This window comes from Myodes glareolus, chromosome 2, assembly GCF_982192425.1.
Source record: "Myodes glareolus chromosome 2, mMyoGla1.1, whole genome shotgun sequence".
NCBI lineage: Eukaryota > Metazoa > Chordata > Mammalia > Rodentia > Cricetidae > Myodes > Myodes glareolus.
The window spans coordinates 93,129,852-93,152,172 of NC_142027.1; the positions used below are offsets into that span (position 1 = coordinate 93,129,852).

General features: G+C 44.5%; 1 pseudogene; it reads right to left on the bottom strand.

Moving 5' to 3' along the window:
* Nucleotides 1-453: 453 nt before the first annotated feature.
* On the bottom strand, nt 454-16,861 carry LOC125396966 (SH2B adapter protein 1 pseudogene; annotated as a pseudogene).
* Nucleotides 16,862-22,321: the final 5,460 nt, after the last annotated feature.

The window sequence follows — 22,321 nt, forward strand, 5'->3', positions numbered from 1 at the left end:
AATACACAAGGGTCACAACCATATGTCATTGTATGTATTATGAAATTCTGTCTCTCTCCCTCTCTTTCTCCTGCACACACTCTACATGCCCAGAGATTCTATGTAGCAGTTCTACTGGGTGGTTGTTTTCTCAAGAAAAACTTGGGCATGTAAGAAAATTTCCCAGTGGTGATTCCATAGTTCATTTCCCATAACAAAGCCTAAATATCACTTAAATACAAACATCTCCAATTAATAAGATCTCACTTGGGTGATACCCATGTGATAAGGTGGCTTATCCCATGCTAGATAACTTAGGTGCACAGTGCCAAGGTCAGTTGTGTTTGCCCCATGTGTGAATTCTTTGAGTGTACTTTAAAAAATAAATTGTTCTGGTCACTTACGAATATCCTCTTTTCTAAGAGGTGCAATGGTGTTATGGGTGACGGTGTTGAACCCCTCCCAGGTAAGCTGTTAAATAAGGATATCCGTGGTAGGGCCAGATTGGATGCGCTTTTTAACAGCATTGGTGACACAGGTCAAAACTTTAGGAAATGGTTCCTCAGCCTGCTAAACAAATTTGTGGAAATGGCTTACACTGTCCTAGGGTGTACAGAGTCTGAGGGCCTTGAAGGCTAGGTTGGACACTTGCTGTAAATAGACATGTAGGCATGCCTATGTCATGGACTGTGAGACAGGATCAGCATACTGCCCGTGGCCAGTAAGCCTGTAAAGGTAATATTAAGGACAAATCGCAAATTCGTATGAGCTTAGGTTTCTGCTGCATCATCATAAGCAGAGCGCCCTTGGGGGAAAGCTGAGGGGTCAAGGACTGTCTTCAACATGGAGTACCAATCATAATGGGTTTGTTTGTAATGGCCCAATGTCTGAGTACTTGCTCAAAATAAGGAGAATCAGGATAGCATCTGTCACCCTCATACACCCCTGCATGGCTCCCAGCCCTGCTCCCGGCCCTGCTGCCGCTCAGAGGGCACAATAGCTGACAAGTACAACATCACTGGAACCTCTGGACTCCAGAGGGATGGGATGCACCTGGAAGTGCTCAAGTATATCCAACATGGACTGGAACCACAGATGTTGGATCCAGCACTGACCCTCCCATTCAGGGGCAAACGCAGGTGTTTGGCCTGGTCCTGGAAGTTGAAAATATTCACCACGTCTTGTCTCACTCTGACGTACCAGGAAGACACCATGGGAGCCAGTGCCTCCTTCCAGCACTAACTGGGCCGCCTTGAGTCGAGAGAGCATGCCATGGAACCAAGGATATCCTGAGAGGGGCTGCTGATCCCCCTTAGCACCCTCTGACCCCCGCCCCGGAACAGGAATGACCCTGTGTCTGCTTCTGGAGTGCCCAGGGGAGGGGAGGGGGCTGAGAGGGGATCAACTGTCCCCACTGGGGGCCCCTCCTCAATGGGAATGCAGGGGAAGGGGAGGGCAATTCTGGAGGAGCAGTTCCATTGAGTCAAAGTGGGAGGCAGCAATGAAGGCAGAACTAGAGGAGAAGGATGCGGATGGCTGATTGGAGAGACCCCCATAAGCCCCTTGCAACAGGTGGTCATTACTCTCGCTGGGTCCCAGTAGATCCTGGCTGGTCACTCTTTGAATGATTCAGGCAGGGCAACTCCAGGCTGTTTGTGTCATCTTTTGTGAAGGAGGAGGTCTTAGGGGGCAGGGAAAGGTCATGGGACAGGGGCGGATAGCAGGGCAGGGTCCTGGGCATAGGCACGCCTGGATGTCAGACACCCAGGCCTTCTCATGAAGTGCATCAGTTGTCTCCAGAATGTACTCTGAAGGGCCTTCTACCTTAACCACAAACGTTTTCTCCTTGTCAGGCATCTCTAGGGCCGTGGCTGTGCGAACATCAGTGATAGTAGAACAGGGAATGCTGAGTCGGGGCAGGGATGCCTTGGGTAGTACGAAGAACTCCAAGCAACTTCCTCCCACTCTTTCTCCTTCATTTCAGAGCAGCAGGCGAGACTTCTGCCACTGAGGCTGCTGTCCTCCTCCTGAGGTCAGCTGAGCCACCCCTCCTCCACAATCCACTCCTGTTGGGTCAGGGGCAGCTTCTTCAGCCCCCCTAAAACTGATCAGCTCCTCCCTCTGTACCATTCTTGCTCCATCTTTCAGGGTTTCCCCTCCACGACTCAGTCTCACCCTCTCAAAGCGGTGTGTCCATTCCTCCCCAGGGGCTGTGCTATCACTACCCAGTCCCCTACCAACTGTCCCAGAACCACCAGAAGAATTGGAGTTGCTTTTTCCACCTAGGACTGAAGGACCTGGCGTGGTCTCCAGAGGCCCTGCTGGGGAGGAAAAGTCAATGGCCCCTCTCCACTGCAGAATGCCTCGTACAGAACCTCTTACTGAGCAACCCACTGAACAGAGGGAAAAGCAATTCTTGAGCTTCAATTTTCTGGACATTGTAGAGAAAGAAGAAACTGAGGAAGGAAGGGGGCCAGCTAGATCCTCAGAAGATAGAAAAGGGCCCAACACAACCAGGGGCCCACTCACCCTGTCGCTGTCAAGGGACAAGTCATGTGGTGGTGTAAGCTCCACACCAGGGCTCAATGGGGCCAAGACAGGTGGGGAGAGTCAGCCCGATCCCAGGGCACCTCAGCTTCGAAATGCTGCGGGAATACCTCAGCAAAATGGCCAGAGAAGGCAGCTTCTGCTCCAGGCTGCGCGTATTGTGGGTAGGAGGCAAGTCCAGAACCTAATAACGATTATTCTTAGGCTGTCTTTAACTCCTTCAACAGCTACTTTTTGCCCACTTCTGTGTCTGATCTAACATCCCTTTTAAAATGTATTAACTTAGCAGAGCACTGTCTACCAGCTCAAAGGCTAAGAGTACCATCAGATGATATTTGAAGCCTGTAAGAGAATCCCCACTCTGTTGGTACCCACCTCTTCTCTGATGGTTCTACTGTTGACAGAGGTTTCTGTCCCGCCCTGTCCTGCAGTCTTTCAGTCCCAAAGAAATACAAAGAGGTAATTTGTTGGGGGAGGCTGCTCATTTGTTCCTAGCTTCCCAGACCTGAAAGTGGTGCGGGAGAATTGTCTATATTCTGTCAATCATGTTTTAAATAAATGCTGATTGGCCGGGCAGGAGGTGTAGGCGGGGAAACTAGACAGGAAGTGGAAATGATGCAAGGAAGTGAAAATGATCCTAAGAGAACAGGAGAATTCTGGGGAGGAGGAAGTTGATTCCTCCCACTCCTGCTCAGATCACCGAAGCAGCAGGATGTGAGCTGCCCCATTGAAAAAGGTACTGAGCCACATGGCTAACATAGATCAGAAAAACGGGTTAATCAAGATGAGAGAGTTAGCTAATAAGAAGCCTGACCTAATGGGCCAATCAGCTTTAGAACTTATAGAAATCTCTGTGTGGTTGATTTTCTCTGGGGCCTGCCGGCTGGGGGAACCAAGCGGGACAGAAAACACAAACAAGCAGGTCCCCACCCCATGTTACATGAAAGAATCACTCAGAAGCAATATTATTTGCAATACTGTTTGACCAATAGCTTAAACATATTTCTAGCTAGTTGTTATATCGTAAACTAAACTGTCTCCACTAATCTGTGCATCATCACAAGGTTGTAGCCTATGGACAAAGTTTTAGTGGGCTTCAGCAGAGGCATCTGTCCCTGGTGGCAACTACATGGCTTCTCATTGACTCTGCCTTTTTTCTTCCAGCATTCAGTTTAGTTTTCCTGCCTAGCTCTGTTCTGCTAAGCCACTGGCCGAAACAGCTTTATTCATTAACCAATAAAAGCAACACATAGACAGAAGGACCTCCCACACCATTCCACCAGTGCATTTGAAAGTGTGTTGATTCTTCCTCTTCTTTGCTATTTTTATAAAACCTTCCTGAAACTGCTTCCTCATTGCAACATGAAATCTGGGGACATGGTCGCTCACATTTGACTCCAGAATAAACTATCTCTTTTAGTCCTTTGGAAGGAGAACTGCTGTTTTGTTTTATTTTGTTGGATTTGGGGGATGATAAAAGGGAAAGGACAGGAGAGGGAAGGAGATTGGGAGGAAGGAGGCAAGGTAAGAGAAGGGGAATGACGGGGAGGGGAGGGAGGAAAGGGAGGAGGAAAGGGGGGAAGAGAAGAGCAAAAAGGAAAGGACAGTGCTGTGATTCTCTTCATTTTATATACAAGGAAGGAGGGGTGATCAAGGCAACACCAGGGGTTCAATGAGCTGCTCAGACACGGAGGGAAAATGACCCAGAGCCTCCAACTGAAACCTGACAGCCCGTGAAGCTGTTCTCCAGCCCAGCTCTCAGCTGAGGCACCAACGGAAGATGTTCTCATCAAGCATTCATTTCAAAAGCAAGGCACAGTTTGGAAAAATAGTAGCATCTCTGGGCATGATGCTGCACACCTGTCATCCTTGTACTTAGGAGCATGACGTAGGAGGATTGTGGGCTCCATCACTGAGCTGCACAAGTAAGACTCTGTCTCTACACAGCAACAAATAAGTTATTGTGTAGGGGAAGCCAAAAGGAGGAAAATCCAAATCACAACTCAATTTTTTTCTTATTTTTACTATTTTAAAACAATTTTAAATGTAAATTGATTTTGATCATATTCTTCCCCTACCCTAAGTACATCCAAATCCTCTCCTCCCTACCCACCCAACTTTAAGTTCTTTCTTGAAAAAACAACAACAACAACAAAAAAAACCCAATAGGACAACAAAACCCCCAAAACCTAGAAAACAAAATACAATACACAAAAAGAAAACAAAAACACCAAACTGTAAAAGTAAAAGCACAAAGATCTTGTGGAGTCCATTATTTGGTAACCACGTGCTCCTGAACATGAGACCTTTCCCGGAATGCTCAGTATACCCAGAGCCACTCAGGATAAATGACAGTTCCACTGTTCACCTTTAATATAACAAAATGAAATAAAACAAAGTAAAACAAAATTATTTTGTTTTATTTTGTTTTTGTTTTTTCAAGACAGGGTTTCTCTGTGTAGCCATGGCTGTTCTGGAACTGGCTCTGTAGACCAGGCTGACCGTGAACTCACAGAGATCTATCTGTCTCTGCCTCCCCTGTGTTAAGATTAAAGTCCTGAGCCACCACCAACAAAATTTTTAAGATGGAAGAAAAAAATTTATCTATGGCAAATGAATGGATAGATGAAGTGTGATCCTTGCCAACAATGGAATATTATTCAACCTTAAAAAGGAAAGAAATTCTGGCTGGAGCTCTTGGTCAATGGTAGAGCATTAACTAGCATGTTCAAGACCCTGGGTTCACTCTCTGGCAGTGAAGTAAAGAAGGGAAATCTTTCTTTTATAGATTTAGTTTTCTTTTTCATCCATCTAATGATTAATTTATTTTTGCATATGTGTGTATTTGTGTGTGAGAGAGGCCATAAGAAGGAACCGGATCCACCTGGAGCTGGAGTTACAGATAACTGAGAGCCACCAAGTGTGGGTGCTGGAAACCAAACTAGGTAGGAAGCTCTCTTAACCACTGAACTGTCTCTCCAGCCCATATTTAGTTATTTTCTATAGCCAAACACGGAACCTAGGGACTCCATGTGCAATTGTCCTACCATGACCCTCCAGCCCCAGACCCTCTGATGTAGATTTTTAGCACAACTGAAAGAAAAAGATAGGAAGGTATAGGGAGAGGGAGTGAGTACAAACAAACACACACACACACACACACACACACACACACACACACACACACATGCACGCGCGCGCGAGCATGCACATACTGTATACACCACAGTATAAATGTATTTCAGGTGACGGGGAGATGTCTCCATAGGTAAAGTACTGCAGAGCCTAGTGCCCACATAAAAGCCAAGTGTGGGGGCATGCTTCTGCAACTCCAGCACTGAGAGGAAGAGACAGGCTCATTGGCCTAAATGAAGCAGTAAGCTCCAGGTTCAGTGAAAGATCTTGTCTTTCTCCTCCTCCACTTTCTCTTCTCCTCACCATCATCATCAACATGCAGACAGCTGGTCCAGTGGTTAGGAGTGTCTTTACTATTCTAACAGAGGACTTCAAATCTCAGCACCCACATTAGGTAGCTCACAAATACCTGTAGTTCCTGCTCCAATGAAACCCTTGTGTTCTCATAAATTAAATCAAATAGTCCTTCTTCTTTTTATCTTTTTAAGATGAAGAGCAGCTAGGTGTAGGTGCATTACTTTAATCCTAGCACTCAGGAGGCAGAGGCAGTCAGATATCTGTGACTTTGAGGCCAAATAGTCTACATAGTGAGTCCCAGGCCAGCCAGGGCTACACTATGAGACCCTGTCTCAAGAAAAGTGTCACTGGCCTGGCAGAAATGAAGATGCTCTAAAGAGACACTGACTAACATACTGATGAAATAATAGATCCCAAACAAATGTGTTAGGAGCTGTGAGGCCTAGTTTTGAACCAGTATTTGAGTGATTGTCCAACAGGTCTCCAGATGAGGCAAAAGCCACAGGGACAGTCTTACTTGGCAAGGTCCCGTGGACTTTGAGACAGTACAGAATGCTGCTGGGACCATGATACCTGCTTGCGGGATTGTTGCTCTTGAAAATGTGTGCCTATGCCAATCACCTTTTAGTTCTCTAAAAACAGGATGTACCTGGCTCTATATTTGGCCACGCTGCCAAAATGATAAGTGTTTTTTGTTTAAAGATGTTTTGATGTAAAAGTTGGGGAAAAAAAACATATTTGACATATTTGTTTTTGCCGGAGGTCAAATGTTGAAGGATGGGAAAAACTTGTTTGTTAGTGTTGGAAGAAACATGCTTGTTTTTGATGTATAAATAAAAATGGATGGAGCTATTTGGGGCCAGCCACTTGTGTGAAACTCATCAGTGGTCAGACAGTTCATTTCCTCATGTCGACGCCTCTTCCCCAGCTGAACCCAGGCTGCGGTCGGACAGCAGCAGAAATGGGAATTTCTCCAGAGATCTCTTTCTGAGAGAAAAAAAGATCACCAGCCAAAGGGGAAACTTGTCTCCAAGAAAAAGATTTCAAATAGTTCTAACAACTATTTGAAGCTACCTTTTCTATTCAGACCGCTTTATGAGATGAGACTGACACCCAGATACTAGTGGGTGGTCTGAGATCTGACCACACCTTGGAGACTGCATAAGCATGAACAGCCTTGGGGCTCCATTTGAACTTTGATCTCACTTCAGGACCCCAAAGACAGGCTTGGGGGGGGGTCACTGGATCTCTTTGTCCCTTTTCTCAATGTGGAAATCCTCCTCTTTGCTTTTCACATTATTTGTTTGTTTATATTTTTGAAACATGGTCTCTCTATGTAGCTCTGTCTGTCCTGGAACTCACTATGTAGACCAGGCTGACCTCGAACTCACAAAGTTCCTCCGGCCTCTGCCACCTCTGCTAAGATTAAAGGTGTGTGCTACCATGCCCAATCTTTGCTTTCCACCTTTAATTTAGCTCTGTTCTTTGGCTTATTGAGTACAGGTGGCTGGACCTAACTTGGAGCACGGGTTGTGACTTTTGCTAGTTCACTAGCAAAAGGGGTGAAGTGCCTGATGTCAACCTCTGACCTCCACATGCTCCTGTATATGTGAACACACTACACACACACACACACACACACACACACACACACACACACACACACACATATAATACATAACAAATGAATATAGTATTTAAAAGGAGAGACAACGAAGGATTACTACTTTAGCATTCTCACATGCCCTCCTCTGGCAGCCATTCCTAATTCCCCTCTGCACCAATAACTCTTCCAGCTTCCAGAGTAACCCAGCTACCAGCACCCTTGTTTCCCACTCTTTGCCCTACATGGGGCCAGGCAAAACCCAGATCTAGGTTCTGTCTTTCTTTATGTGATGCACCTGGTCTGACACTCGCTGTGGTTCCCGCTCACCCCCACCCCATATCCTAGCTCAGTAAGGCATGAGGTGGACACCCAGCAGGGGAGTTGCAAAGTTTCATGGAACTCTTCTTTCTGCTCCAGATGCTTTGGTGTCTGCAGAGACTTAACCAGTCATTCAGGGAAAGGAGCCTATGCTCTGCTAAGACTAAGGGACAAATAGAATCACCCATCTGTCTTGGCTGGCTACAGAGCCTGGCCAACTAGGCCTCCTGCCAATACCCAAATCTTATCTTAATCTTTTTGTGTTACACATCGGAGCCTGTCACCTCCTTCTGTAAGCTCCTTGAAAAGGGAAAAGTCATTGCAGAGACAATGAAGCAAAAGTGAAGGCTGAGTTCATTTGGAGGTAGAGCCAAGTCTAGGATCCAGGCTGGAAAGGGAGAGGATGAACTAGCAAAGGCCCTGTTCCTACCCATGTCCTCCCATTTTATACTTCTAGAATGAATAACACTTGACAGAATCCAGACTTTTGCTCAAGTCACAATAGCTACAGTGTCTCAGACACCGACAGGCTCCCTACTGAGATTACTGTCTGTGAATCAGACATTGTCCTTGTTAAGTTTCATCAACATTACACAAGATAGAGTTATCTGGGAATAGGGGAACTCAGTTGAGAAAATGGCTCCATCGCATTGCTTATAGGTAAGTCTGTAGGGCATTTTCTTGGTTAATGATTGATGTGGGAGGGTCCAGTTCACTGGCAGTGCCATCCTTGGCAGATGGTCCTGGGTGGTCTAATAAAGCAGGCTGAGCAAGCCATGAGGAACAAGTCAGTAAAGAGTGCTCCTCCATGGCCTCTGCATTGGTTCCTGTCGCTGGTTTCCTGCCTTGAGTCCCTGCCTTGACTTCTCTTAATGAATGTCTGTAAGCTGTAAATGAAGTATAATAAAGCCTTTCCTCCTCAAATAGCTTGTGGCCATAGAGTTTGCCAGAATGCATTAATTAGAGTTACCTAGAGAAACAGAACTAATAGAATGAATATATCTATATAAATATTTATAAAGAGGATTTATTAGAGCAGTTTGAAGGCTGTGGTCCAACTAGTTCAACAATGACTTTCTACCAAATGGAAAACCCCAAAATCCAGTAGTTGCTCAGGCCATAAGGCTGCAGGTCTCAGCTTGTCTCCAGTATAAGGCCAGAATCCAGAAGGAGCATGCTCTGATGCCAGTGAACATGAAGGCAAGCAGACAAAAAGCAAAAGCTTCCTTCTTCCATGTCCTTTATATAGACTGCTACCAGAAGCTGTGGCCCAGATTTAAGGTGTATCTTTCCACCTCAAAAGATCTGGATTAAAGGTTCATCTTCCCACTTCAAATGATTAAGAAAAATCCTTCACAGACATTCCTACCCACTTGGGTAGTCAACCTGACAATCAAGGATAGCCATCACACACAGCAATAAAAATTTAATGAGGACAGATTTCAGGTGCTGGGATTTCCCTCATAAGGAACTGAGTTTACAGGCTCTGGGGCTATCAAAATGCTACCATATGGCCATACATCCTGCTCCCCTTCTAGGAAATCGGAGAGCTTGGCTGAAGTCTAACAGTGTAAACCCACTTCTACCCTACTTCCTCAGAGATCCATTAGAAGGGAAACCCCCCCCCGCCCGCCACTTTCTGACACTCTCCAATTCTACTCCAGAATCCCGGTCAAGCTGTGTGTCCCTAGTGTTAGCGCTTGATTCTACTCAGGGTTTGTGCCGCAATGGTGTTGTCTGTCTGTCCATGGCATTAATAACCTTTCTAATAAACTTTTACTCCAGCAACCCTTCTCAGTGCCTCCCTTGAATTCTGCATCAGAACCTTCTCAAAACTAACTCAGACCACAGACTCTAGAGATGTGGCTCAGCAGTAAAGCTCTTGCCCAGTAAGTGCAAGACCTTGAGTTCAATTCTTACGTAAGAAGAAAATAAGCTACAAAAGCACAGGCATAGTTAAACATACAGGAATGGCAGGGTCTGAGGTTTGTGGAAAGGACCCCAGTCGACCAGTGAGGTCCTCAAAGATCAAAAATGATCAATTTTGTGAGTCCAGGAGCTCACAAAAATTTTTAGGAACTTTGAATGTTATATACAGCGGCAGATAGCACTCGATTATTTTACTGTATCCTACTACCATACAATATACAATGTTACAGTGTTAATTTCTTAGCTACAATAAACATGGCTTTCCTATCAACGTGGAAAAGTGCCTGTTTTGATTATTTTTAAAAAACCCTCCCAAAGCCCTAGAGTGCCCACAAGTATCAGGATTATACAGCATCACAGTCACTACCTCATCTCAGTTGTGCTACTTAGAGTTGGGTAACTTTGGGTGAGTTCACAAATCTCCCTGAGCCTTGAATTTTGTTCCTGAGCAAAATGAGAATGAGGACAGTACCGGAAGGTTGGAGGGGCTGATATAGGGATTAGATCACATGTAGAAAGAAAATATGCAGTAACCAGGAGTGGTGGTACATACCTATCATCCAAGGTACTTGGGAGACTGAGCCAGAAGGATCCAAGTTTTGGTCTAATTGGACCAACCTTGAGACCCATTTCAAATGAAAAACAAAAACAAACAAACATTGGTGAATACATTGGTAGAATGTTTGACTACCTTGTACAAGGCCCTAGGTTCAATACCCTGCACAGGAAGAGATGGGAAGGAAAAAGGAGAAGAAGAGGGAGGAGGAAAGAGGGAAAAGAATGAAAAAGGGAGGAGAAGGAAGAAAAGATGGGGAGTGAGTGGAGAGAATAGGGGGAAGAGAAATGAAAACAGAGGGAATGAAGAAGAGGGGGAGAGGAAGGAGCAGAAAGTAGGGAGATGAAGAAAAAGAAGGAAGAGATGGAGGAGTAGGAGCAGAAGGAGGAAGAGGCAGTGGCAGCATTCCTGACACAGACTTTTTTTTAATTTCCTTGAGCATAGGACTCCATTACACCTCCTGGTGCCTCTTTTCTCTTCAAACTGTACATTTTTTTACTTTTTCTTGTTCAGCTTGCTTCTCTTTATTATAAAGTTGCATAAGACTGGCCACATATAACTACATGACACAGTCAGTACTAAACTGTTTTGAAATCTCTTCTGCTCGCACCATTTATCCAAAAACTCTTCAATTTAGCCTCAGGCAGATTTTTTTTGGCAGAAAGCAGCCAATTTATTTGCCAGAATATCATAAGAACCATCTCTAGGCCACTTATTTCCTTCTGAAACTTCTTGGAACTGGGCCCCCGAGTTCAAATCAACCTCAGCATTGTCTTCCATGTTCCTACTAGTATGGCTCATTAAGCATCAGTTAATGTGTTCACCTGATTTCCTAATCCAAAGTCCCAAAGTCTACCACATTCCACCAACAAACAACGTGGTCAGGCCTGTCAAAGCAATATCCTACTTCTGATACCAACTTCTGTCTTAGTGTTCTATTGCTGTGAAGAGACACCATGACAATAACAACTCTTGTAAAGGAAAGCATGTAATTGGGTTTGCTTATGGTTTCAGAGGTTCAGTTCATTATAGTCAAGGCTGAAAGCATGATGACATGCAGGCAGACATGAGAAGTGCTGAGAGTTCTGTGTACAGATTAGAAGGCAGCAGGAAGAAGGGAGACACTGGTCCCAACTTAAGTACTTGATACCCCAAAGCCCACCTCCAGTGACACACTTCCTCCAACAAGGCCACTCCTACTAAACATGGCCACACCTCTAACCCGTGTCAAGGAGTGATTAGGCTTGACCATGCTGCTTGCTGGTGAAATGCTGAAGATTTTGGGACTTTGGATTAGGGAAACACTCCCTAATGACCAAGCATTCAAATATATGAGCCAATGGAGACTATTTCTATTCAAACCACCACAGTGGGTGAGACAATGTCTCTAAAACCAGAGAGGCTGGGGAGAAACCTCCATGGTAAGAGAAGCTGCTGAGAAAGCAAGTAGATCAGAGATTTTGAATCCCCAGTACAAATATAAAAGTAGATGATGATCACACATGCCCATAACAAAGTGTTGAAGGGTGCAGACAGATGGATCCAAGAATCTTGATAGCAAGTTATACTAGAGTAAACCAGAAGCTTCAGAGCCAATGAATGACCCTGTCTCAAAAAATTAAAGGGGACCAGGCATGGTGGTACATACCATTAATCCCAGTACTTGAGAATCAGAGGCAGGCTGATTTCTGGGCATTTGAGGCTACCCTGGACTATATGTCTAGTTCCAAGTCAACCAGGACTAATTAGTGAGACCCTGTCTCAAAAGTTAATAGATATATAGACATATATATGTTAGATAGATAGATAGATAGATAGATAGATAGATAGATAGATAGATAGATAGATAGATAGATAAGAATGGTCAAGTAAAATACCCAAAATCTTCCTCCAGTCTCCTTATATCCATACACAGGAGCCAATACCTACACACGTACTCACACACACATGGGCAGACACACAAAACCACTCACACACTCAGAATAAACAGGTGGATAGATAACAAGGTGGGAAGCAGGTAAAGAAAACACCCTACATTAGTCTCTGACTCCCACATGGATGCACACACGTAAAATAAAACAACCAAACAAGAAATGAGACCTGAACATCCAGGGCAATGGATTGACAGGAGTAGGGATGGGTTTGGCCTGTTCTCTCTACTGTCTCAAAATTAGAGTGTTTATCCTTCATCCTGACCAGCACCATAAGACAAAAAACGCAGGGTGGGTCTATGAAAGGAACAAAGAGGAGTTGAGTCCCCTGAGGGGTTCCCATGCCCTTCTCTACTTCTATCAAGAGTTCAGGCTCTTGTCCAGCATTCCAGGAAGATACTCACTCATCTCTCTACTACTTTTCTCTAGGTCAGAGATAGGCTATAAACCCAGCATGTGGGTCACTCTTGGGGTCATCTGGACATGCATGCATACAGATTTCCCAAATTTTGGTTTTTGCTTGTATTTATTTATTTATTTATTTATTTATTTATTTATTTATTTTCGAGACATAGTCTCTCTGTGTAGCCAAGACTCTCTGTTTGTGTATTTATCTGAACTCATTTGAGTTTATGTCTGGAGATAGTCACTTGCTGAAGCTTCTGCTTTGCCCAGGTGTAGGCATCTCTGGAAGTCAAATACCAGCGTATACTAAAGCCAAATAAATGAGACTAGGAAGATGGCTCAGTCAGGGGGAGTGCTTGCTATGAAAGCATGAGGAAATGAATTCAAGCTCCAGAACCCACACAAAAATGTTGAGTATTACTGTGCACTTGTAATGCCAGCACTAGAGATGGAGACAGGGATATTCCTGGGTCCTCTGGTCAGCCAGTCTAGTCTAATTGGTGAATTCCAGACCAGTGAGAGACCTGTCTTAAAAGAGACAGACAATGTTCCTGAAAATAATACCCAAGACTATTCTCTGTCCTGCACACTGATGTATATACATTGTGAAAATAGCTCAATGAGTAAGTACTTGCTACACCAGCACCCATGTATAAAGGGTCACCAGGCATGGCCTATAACCCTAGTGCTATGGGAGGCAGAAACAGGATGATCACTGGGGCTTGCTGGACATCAGTTCAGCTCCAAGTTTAATGAGAGACCCTGTCTCATAGGAATAAAGTGGAGAGCCATAGCACAGAGCATCTAGTGTCTTCCTCTGACTTCAATGTATGATACATGTATGTGAACCCACGAACACGTGTGGTATACCACATATGTAAACAACATATATACAAACATACACACACAAATTAAGGAAATAGGTTTTGTTTTTATTTTTGTTTTGTTTTGTTTTCTAGAGACAGGGTTTCTCTATATAGCTCTGGTTGTCCTGGAACTAGCTCTGTAGACAAGGTTGGCCTCAAAATTAGAGAAATACCTGCCTCTGCCTCCAAAGTGCTAGGATTAAAGGCAGATGCCACCACTGCCTGATGTTAATTAGTTTTTAAATTGAATAAATGGCCTTTGTCCCAGAAATACTACTTGATGACTTGGTTTTTTCCCTCTCTGTTTTCTCTTTTCTGAGGCAAGTTCTTTCTACATCGCCTAGGCTTGCCTCAAACTCAGCCCTCTTGTCTCAGAGACTGGAATATGACAGTTTATCTGACTTACTTCTCAGATGTGGAACAAGAAAACCAGTGAAAAAGCTTAAACAATACTTTAAAAACACTAATATTGTTAGAACAGGTGATGACGGTGAACACCTTTAATCCCTGAACTCCTGAGGCAGATGCAGACAGAAGAGAATTTCTTGGAATCTGTTCTCTCTTTCCACCTGGCTTATACATATCTTTATTGAATAAGCCATCTTTCCAGATCCTGACTTAAGAAGCTGTATGTATATTGATTTATATATTTTTATATATTCCTAGATAGGTGTGTGTGTGTGTGTGTGTGTGTGTGTGTGTGTGTGTTTCAAATTTTGGATTAAGGGTGCCCAACCTGTATTATACATGTAAATGTGTTTGACACATACAAACCAAGTGAGCCAGAAAGAACTCACTTTTATGATAAAGTTACTCCCATGATAATTCCATGAACCTAGCAATCCATTCACCTCCCCACATCTCACACATTATCTACCTCTGATTCTGAGGATTAAATTGATAGGACATCTTTGAACCACTGGTGATGTTTTAATTGTTAACATATAAGTACTGATGCCCCTGGACAGCTGAAGACGTTCACGGGCCTGCCTGGGTTCTCTCTGCTCAGACAAGTTGAACATAGCCACAGCCTACCTGGGTCCTCTCTGCCTAGGCAGATAGAACACAGCCATGTAATAATGCCTGAGTCCTCTTGGCCCGGGCTAACTGAACACATCCACAGGCCTGCCTGGGTCCCACATCTCAGGTGGGCAGAAGACAGGCACAGGTCTGCCTGGGTACTGTGTGCAGGCTGTCTGAAAACATCCACAGACTTACCTGGGTCCTCACAACCCACGTTTGCTGAAGACTTCCACAGTCCTGCCAGGTGTCCTTGCGGTAGGGGCCATTATGATGAGTCAATATGTGGTGGAGAAATGGGAGAGAAAGAGGAGCAGGCCAGTCCATGTGCTGTGGAAAGAGGCAGAGCTGAAGAAGCAAAGGTATTGAGGAGCAGGCTGCTGTGGGCGGCCTGACTGCCACCCTGGGTCCTGGTGATGTCCAGGTCCAGGCTGTTGCCAAGTGCCATGCCTGGCTCAGTGGTCCTACCCCATCTGGGGTCTGTGTTGACATCTGTGACCCATGTTCCTGCCAAAGGCCACACAAATACCCGATGTTAGGCCACCATCTATGGGCTTGTTGGCATCCAAGGGCTGAGCTGCTGCAGGAGTCATGCTGATCTGAGTAGCTGTGCAGATGCCCAAGGTCTGGGCCACCATCTGTGGCCATATTGGTGTCTGAAAGTCATGCTGTAGCTGGGACCATATGGATCTGAGAGACCTGCCCTGCTCCCCAGGACCATGGTGATGTCCAACCCAAGCTGCAGCCCAGGGCCATATCTGAGTCCATGGCCCTACAGCAGCCAGGAGTTGATGCCTGTGGCCCCTGTTACCACTGAGGGCCATGCAGATACTAGGGGACTGGTCAGCCATCTGAGACCATGTTGGTGTCCTAGGACCATGCTGCCACAGGGGCTACACTGATCTGGCTTAGCTGTGCTGCTACTGAATCCATGGTGACATCCAGGCCTGGGATTGGTAGGCAGTGTACCAGGGACCCAGACTGATCAAGTCAGCTATAACATTCAGACCCACATTCAGGGTTTTGAATGGGCCCTTCCCACATCTACCCCATCTATGACCTGCTGAAACACAAGAAGGGACTGGTCCTGCAGCACCATAGTCACAGGATCTCCATAACTCAGGGCAACAGCAGGAAATCTGAGAGGAGTTTTGATGAGGGTCCAGTACTGATGGTGTAGCCGGAACCAGAAGCTTTGGACCTGACCACAATACATTACATAATGAACATTTGCAAGTAAGGCTGAGTGGACAAAGGGTCTACTACATGGCACACAGCAGCTCCCAATGCCAAAAGACAAACGAAGAGGTGATGGGGAGGTGGGAAAGATGGGAGAACAAGGTGACTTTTTGTTGATTTGTTGGTTTTATTTTTAATTAATATCTTTTAAATTTCTGGGGGCATGCTACAGGGGTGAGGGGTGGATATGGAGGAACTGGGAAATGAGTGAGATCGGGTACATGATGTGAAATTCTCGAAGAATCAATAAAAACTGTATTAAAAATAAGATACAAGTATTAGTCAATTCTCCATCGCTATCATGAAATAACTGAAGTACTTAAGTTACAAAGAGAAGAGGTTCATTTCCTCCCTGTTGGAAGTTCAAACCCAAATTCAAGTGACCCACTGGGCTTAGCTTCTGTTAAGAGAATTTCCATTTCAACGGTCGGAACATATATCTAAGAAAAGGACTCCAGTCTTGAGCCAGGAAGCACATCTTACTCGGCCCCACTTCTTGATTTTTTTTATAAATATTTCTTACTGATTTTCTTCCTTAACAATGTCATACAGGTGTATAACATATTCTGGCTATTCTCTCCCTCCCTCTTCTAATCTCCTCCCACCCTCCTGTCAACTCTTTCCCCTCCCCTCCCTTTCTAGCATTCATATCTGTTTGCTTTGTGACCAGCTGTGTTTAACCATGGCCACCTGGTTAGGTGATCATAGGCTTGGAACTGAAGACAATGGGTGCCTCAGACAAAATCCGTCAGTAGTCAATAATTCAGCAGGGTGGGATATGATCCCATAAGCCCCTCCCCTTCCATGATTGACAGTTGACAGCTACTGGACGTTCATGATTGTAATGGCTATGTCATGTCCAGAAGATAACGTTTTGACCCTTCTCTCCGCATCTGGTTCTTGCATTCTCTTGCATTCTCTGCTCTTCTTCTGTGACATTCCCTGAGTCTCATAAATGTCCTAGTTAGGGCTCAGCACTCAGATGTCACTTATTCCCCTTACCTTGAGCAGCCACACCCTTTGTGCTCACCATCGTTCTTTGCAAAGAGAAGCTTCTCTGACTGAGGCTGGGTGTTTCTATAAACATCAATGTATGACTAAAGCCCAGTGCCTAAAAAACTAAACAACAGCTAAACAACTGTAGTAAGTTCCCCCTAGAGTCTCTACCTCTTAAAGGTTCACAGCACCCACTCCCACCCCACCCTTGGAAAACACAAATTTAGAAAGATATCTTTTCAAACCATAACACATCACTGTGTGTGTGCACTTGTGTGCTGAGACTGACCTCAAGATTTGCTAGACAAGTGCTCAACCACTGAGTCACAATGACAGCCCTCTTTTTACTCTTTGGAGACAGGATCTTACTCCATTGTCTGGGCTATCCTTAAACTCACCATGTAGTCCACGTTACCCTTGAACTACCCAACCTTTTGTCTCAGTCTCCCAAGCAGCTCTGATGACAGGCCTGTACCACTAGGCCTGGCTTGAGGAGATAATTTAATCTGTATCTGAATCTGTGGGTAGTGTGTTTTATGAAGATTTCTTCCATTCTGCTGTTTGTCTTTCTATTCTCTCTCTACTGATTTTTACAAAGCAAAAGTTTCTAATTTTATTTTAATTTCTGTTTTAATTTTCTGTTTCAATGAAGTTTAGTGTCAATTTTTTTTTTTTTTTGGAGATTGTGTTTCTAAAACTTCACCACCAAACTCAAAGTCAACTAGGTTTTTCTCTTGTTCCCTTCTACAGATAGTAGTTTTTTGTGTTACACTAGGTCTCTGATTCTTTGTGTCTATGTTGGACATACACACACACACACACACACACACACACACACACACACCAAAGAATTTCTCTAGGCCTGACATTGGAGTAAAAAAATAACTTCAATGCTGAGTGTTGACGTTGGCCTTGTGCACAGTAAACCAAGGCTTGACTACTGAGCTCGACCTTTTGACTTTCTAAGACAGATCCTCACCACGCACCTTAGCCTGACCCCGGCCTCCTCAGTGCTGAGATTATAGATGTACACCACTCAGGCGTATTCTATCTACTTTAAGGGAGGAACTCATTCGTATTAGGCACATTTATGTTGTTGGGCAGCTATTGCCATCTGAAGAACTTTCTCCAAACGAAAACTCTTTCCTCATTCCTTGCTAACTCTCCCTTTATATAAAGGTGCAACCTCTATTCTAGTCTCTGCTCCTATGAACTTGCCTATTCTCTGTATCTCATTACAACAGACTTTTCCTTTGTTAAGCTGCAAGGTTAGAGTTTAGACATTATTATTGTTTGTGGGTCTTGGTTTAAAATCCAGGGTCCTGTACGTGTTAAGCAAGTACTGTCCAGCTAAGCCTCTCACTGGGGTTTCTAGGCAAGGCCTCTACCCCGGAGCCTTGCCCTCAGCCCAGAAATCTTTGTATAACATTTGTATATCTAATTTTCCCTGTATGTTCTGTAACAGACTTTTCTCTCTCATTGAATCACCTTTGTTCCTTTGGTAGAAATCAATTGATTATATTTGTACATGTCTGAATTTGGGCAATCTTCCCTTTTCTATTGATTTTTAATGTCTTTTTTTTGTTGCTGTCAATACCATAATGTCCTATTTTCTGATTTAAGAGATTGTTTTGTTTCTTTTTATAACTGTGCTGGTTAACTTTTTGTTAACTTGACAAAACTTGACACAAGCTAGAGTCAGCTGGGAAGAGAGAACCTCCCCTGAGAAAATGCTTCCATTATATTGCCCACAGGCAAGCTTTTGGGGCATTTTCTTAATTGGTATTTAATGTAGGAGGATCTAGTTCATTGTAGGTGGTGCCATCTCCTGGGCAAAGAGCCTTGGGTTATATAAAAAAGCAAGCCATTGAGCCACAGAGATCAAACCAGTAAGCAGTTCCTCCATGACTTCTTCCATTCCTGCCTCCAGGTTCCTTCCCTGAGCTCCTGGCCTCCTTTCATTACAGACTATAAACTGTAAGTCCAGCACACCCTTTCTCCAAAAGTTGCTTTTGGCTGTGGTGTTTAGCAATAGACAACAAAATAAAGATGATAGCCCAAGCTAACCTGAAACTTGCTAGGAGCTAACTTTTGATCCTCCTGCCTCCAACTTCCCAGAGCAGGTTGACAAGCCTGTGCCTGGTTTTATGAAGTGATAGGGAAAAAAAACCCAGGGCTCCCTAAGTGCTAAGCAGTCTTTCTGTCAATTGATCTATGTCTCCAGGCTGTGAATAAACTTTAGAATCTGTTTGCATCTACAACCAACAATATCTATTAAAATTACAAACACATTACCCCTTACCCAGCAGTCTCTGTTAGAAATCTTTAGAACAAAACTCACTGCCAGACCTGGGTCTTTAGGGTGGTGATCTCAGCTACCTGGGAGGTTGAAGCACAATACACCTGAGTTCATGGCCAGCCTGGGCAACCGAGGAAGATCCTGTCTCGAATAACTATGAAGAGGACTCAGTGAAAATACAGCACCTGCCTAGAACCCTTCTAACACCCTCCCGCCTAGAATGTACAAGGTGCTGGGTTCACTCCACAATACTGTTGGGAAGCTCCATTCCGGTTTCACTGCTCCCATTCCGGACCCCGCCCCTCAGAAAGTCTGCCGTTGGCCCTCCCCTGGAACTGCTCAAGACCACTTACAGGCTAAGTAAGACCTAGTCACTAGATCTGCCCGGTGCTCTCTCTCCTGCCTCCCCGAGAATCACCTGGGAGTTGCGTCCCTCTGCTCTGTTTATTAAATCTGGATTTATTAATTCAGTCTGATTCATGCCAGACCTGAGTGGAGTTGAGTGTTTCTGGCGACCCCGTGGCCATGAAAAGTCACTCTTCCTTCCTCCCCACCTCTTCCACATTAAACTGACTCTTGCTTTGTAAGTCATCCATTCCAAACCCAAAGCCTATAAAGGGATCTAGGATCCCTTTTGAGTCCTCACCCCTTTTGGGGGAAAGGCTTCCGATTTGCCTTCAGAGCCACTGCAGTGCCAGGTGACTTCCTGTTCCGGAACAGGGACAATCCCTGCCCCTTGGGCTTCCTTTGTTTGGGAGATGTCCTGCACAGGGAAACCCCAACCCACCACTGGTTTGGCCCCAGACTTTCTGGGGGATGTCACCCGCACCCACCATACCACCCCGCCCCCATCTCCGGTCCCTGGCTAATGACTTGTGAGGGGATACTTCTGGGTCCAGGTTCGGCACCCCCCACAACCCAGCTCTTTCTCCTCTGCTCCAGCTTCACCCGTGACAAATCCATTCTCCTTGAATAAACTCTGCTATACCTTACTCTCTGAGAAAAAAAAAAAAAAAAAAAGGACAGGCGGTGGTGGCGCACGCCTTTAATCCCAGCACTTGGGGTGCAGAGGCAGGCAGATCTCTATGAGTTCGAGGCCAGCCTGGTCTATAACAGCTAGTTCCAGGACAGGCTCCAAAGCCACAGAGAAACCCTGTCTCGGGGGGCGGGGGAGGGGAGAAAAAGAAAAAGAAGAAACAAATCTCTTTCCAAATCCTCCAGTTGCTGTTCCAGCTCATTCACTTGGGCCTTCTTTTGATCTTGAGCATCCTGAGCTGCTACTCTGTCATTCTGGTATAAATATGACAAGTTGTTTAAAACTTATGTTTTCACAAATCCAAGAAATTCTTGTGAGTTCCAGAGAGCCAAATTGAAGGATACACCCTTTTTTTATACAAAAAAAAAAAAAAGGAAGCTGTTTTTTTGCCATGTGTGTTTTACATGTTTTGGGTAGGGCCCACCAAAAGCATCCACTTTGCCCAACTCCTATTTAATGTGTGTGTGTGTGTGTGTGAGAGAGAGAGAGAGAGAGAGAGACAGAGAGAGAGAGAGAGAGACAGAGAGACAGAGAGAGAGATAACTTAGCTTTAACTCTGTGTATATGTGAATAAAACTTAAATTCAACTGGGTATCAGTGCATATATGTTTACTGTTAAATGTTATAGTTGTCTGAACATTATATCTCATTCCAGACTAAGAAAGCAATAAGTCTCATAAATGTTTTAAATTGGTATGTACTCTTAAATTTCTTACAAAAATACAGTATATTTAACCCAACCCTGCTTTAAAATATATTGAGCTGTTCTCTACTATTGTCAGTTCTACCGTTAACCTTCTATTGCAAGCAGTTTTATCTTCTTTGTCTTTTACAAGTATAAACCTTACCTGTTAAGTTGAAAGCCAGTACAGTCGAGCTTAGACCCAGCTCTCCAGGCAAATTCTATGCTGTAGTTATAGATTATCTATACCCCCATAAACAGTCCTCAACTGCTCAGAGATCTGGGGAATATGGCATTTAAATGTTTAATTATTAAAAGACTTTTCATAACAGAGAGAGACAGATTGGCTCCTAGCAGCAGCACACACTCTACTTCCTCCAAAGAAGACAGAAGACAGATGGGCACAAAACAATGTCCATCCATAATTCGCGTCAACTGCCAAGCACTGATTGCTGGGCAAAACTGCCTTTCATCTAAACTGAAGATCTCTAGACATGGACAGAATCGCTGGAATCGACAGCCTTGTTGCTCAGGTCCAAGTAGACATGTCTTTACAGATTTCTAACCCACAGGATCTTCAAAAGCCTGGCAGACACTGTGCTAAACAACAAAAGGCAAATACGACCCTCAATGACCATGGAGGCCCCTACTCTAGGTAGCCAACCAAGTAAGTTCTCTGTTGCTTTTTAATCAATAACTCAAGTAAATTTTATCCTTCTCAAAGATCTCTGATGCAGTTTGACAGCTGAAAGATTTTGTCGGTTTAAAAGGACAGCCTCACCAAACAAATTTCAGTAAGATACAAAAATATCTGTCACAGTCATTCTGGTATAAACATGATAAGTTGTTTAAAACGTACGTTTTCACAAATCCAAGAAATTCTGTGAGTCCCAGAAAGCCAAATTGAAGGATACACCCTTTTTTTATATTTTATTTGAAAATGCTAACTGATGGAGGATACACCTTAAATAGGTCAGATAAACCCCTCTCAATTCCCTGGTCCTAAAATTCTTTTTTCTTCCTAAATTTAACTTTGTTCTCTGTTCTGCCAATACCTTACCAGGTCTAGGAGACATAGGACAGTTCCATACCACAAAACATGGACAGGAGTAAAGACACTAGCTACCCCAGGATGTGGCCAGCACCCAGCTTTCTCAGGTCCCCCCAAGACAACGCCCACAAATAAGCAGGAAGCAGTCTTGAGAACCCACCATCCCAACTTCTTTAACCTGTTGTGCCTAACTTCCCACCTTTTTATTATAAGAAAGAGATAAGAAATGTTATGGTCTGCTACGTCACACGCGATGACAGAGCTCACGCATGCACGCAAGGGCTTACGTATCTGTGTCATACGTATGTGATGCAACCATGCCATGCCACACATGGATCACACAGGGCCTTTTAAGGTGGCTGGGGTAGCTAGGTATTTTTGCCTGAGGGGTTGTCCACACATGCGTGACCCTGGAACCCGGAAGTGCCA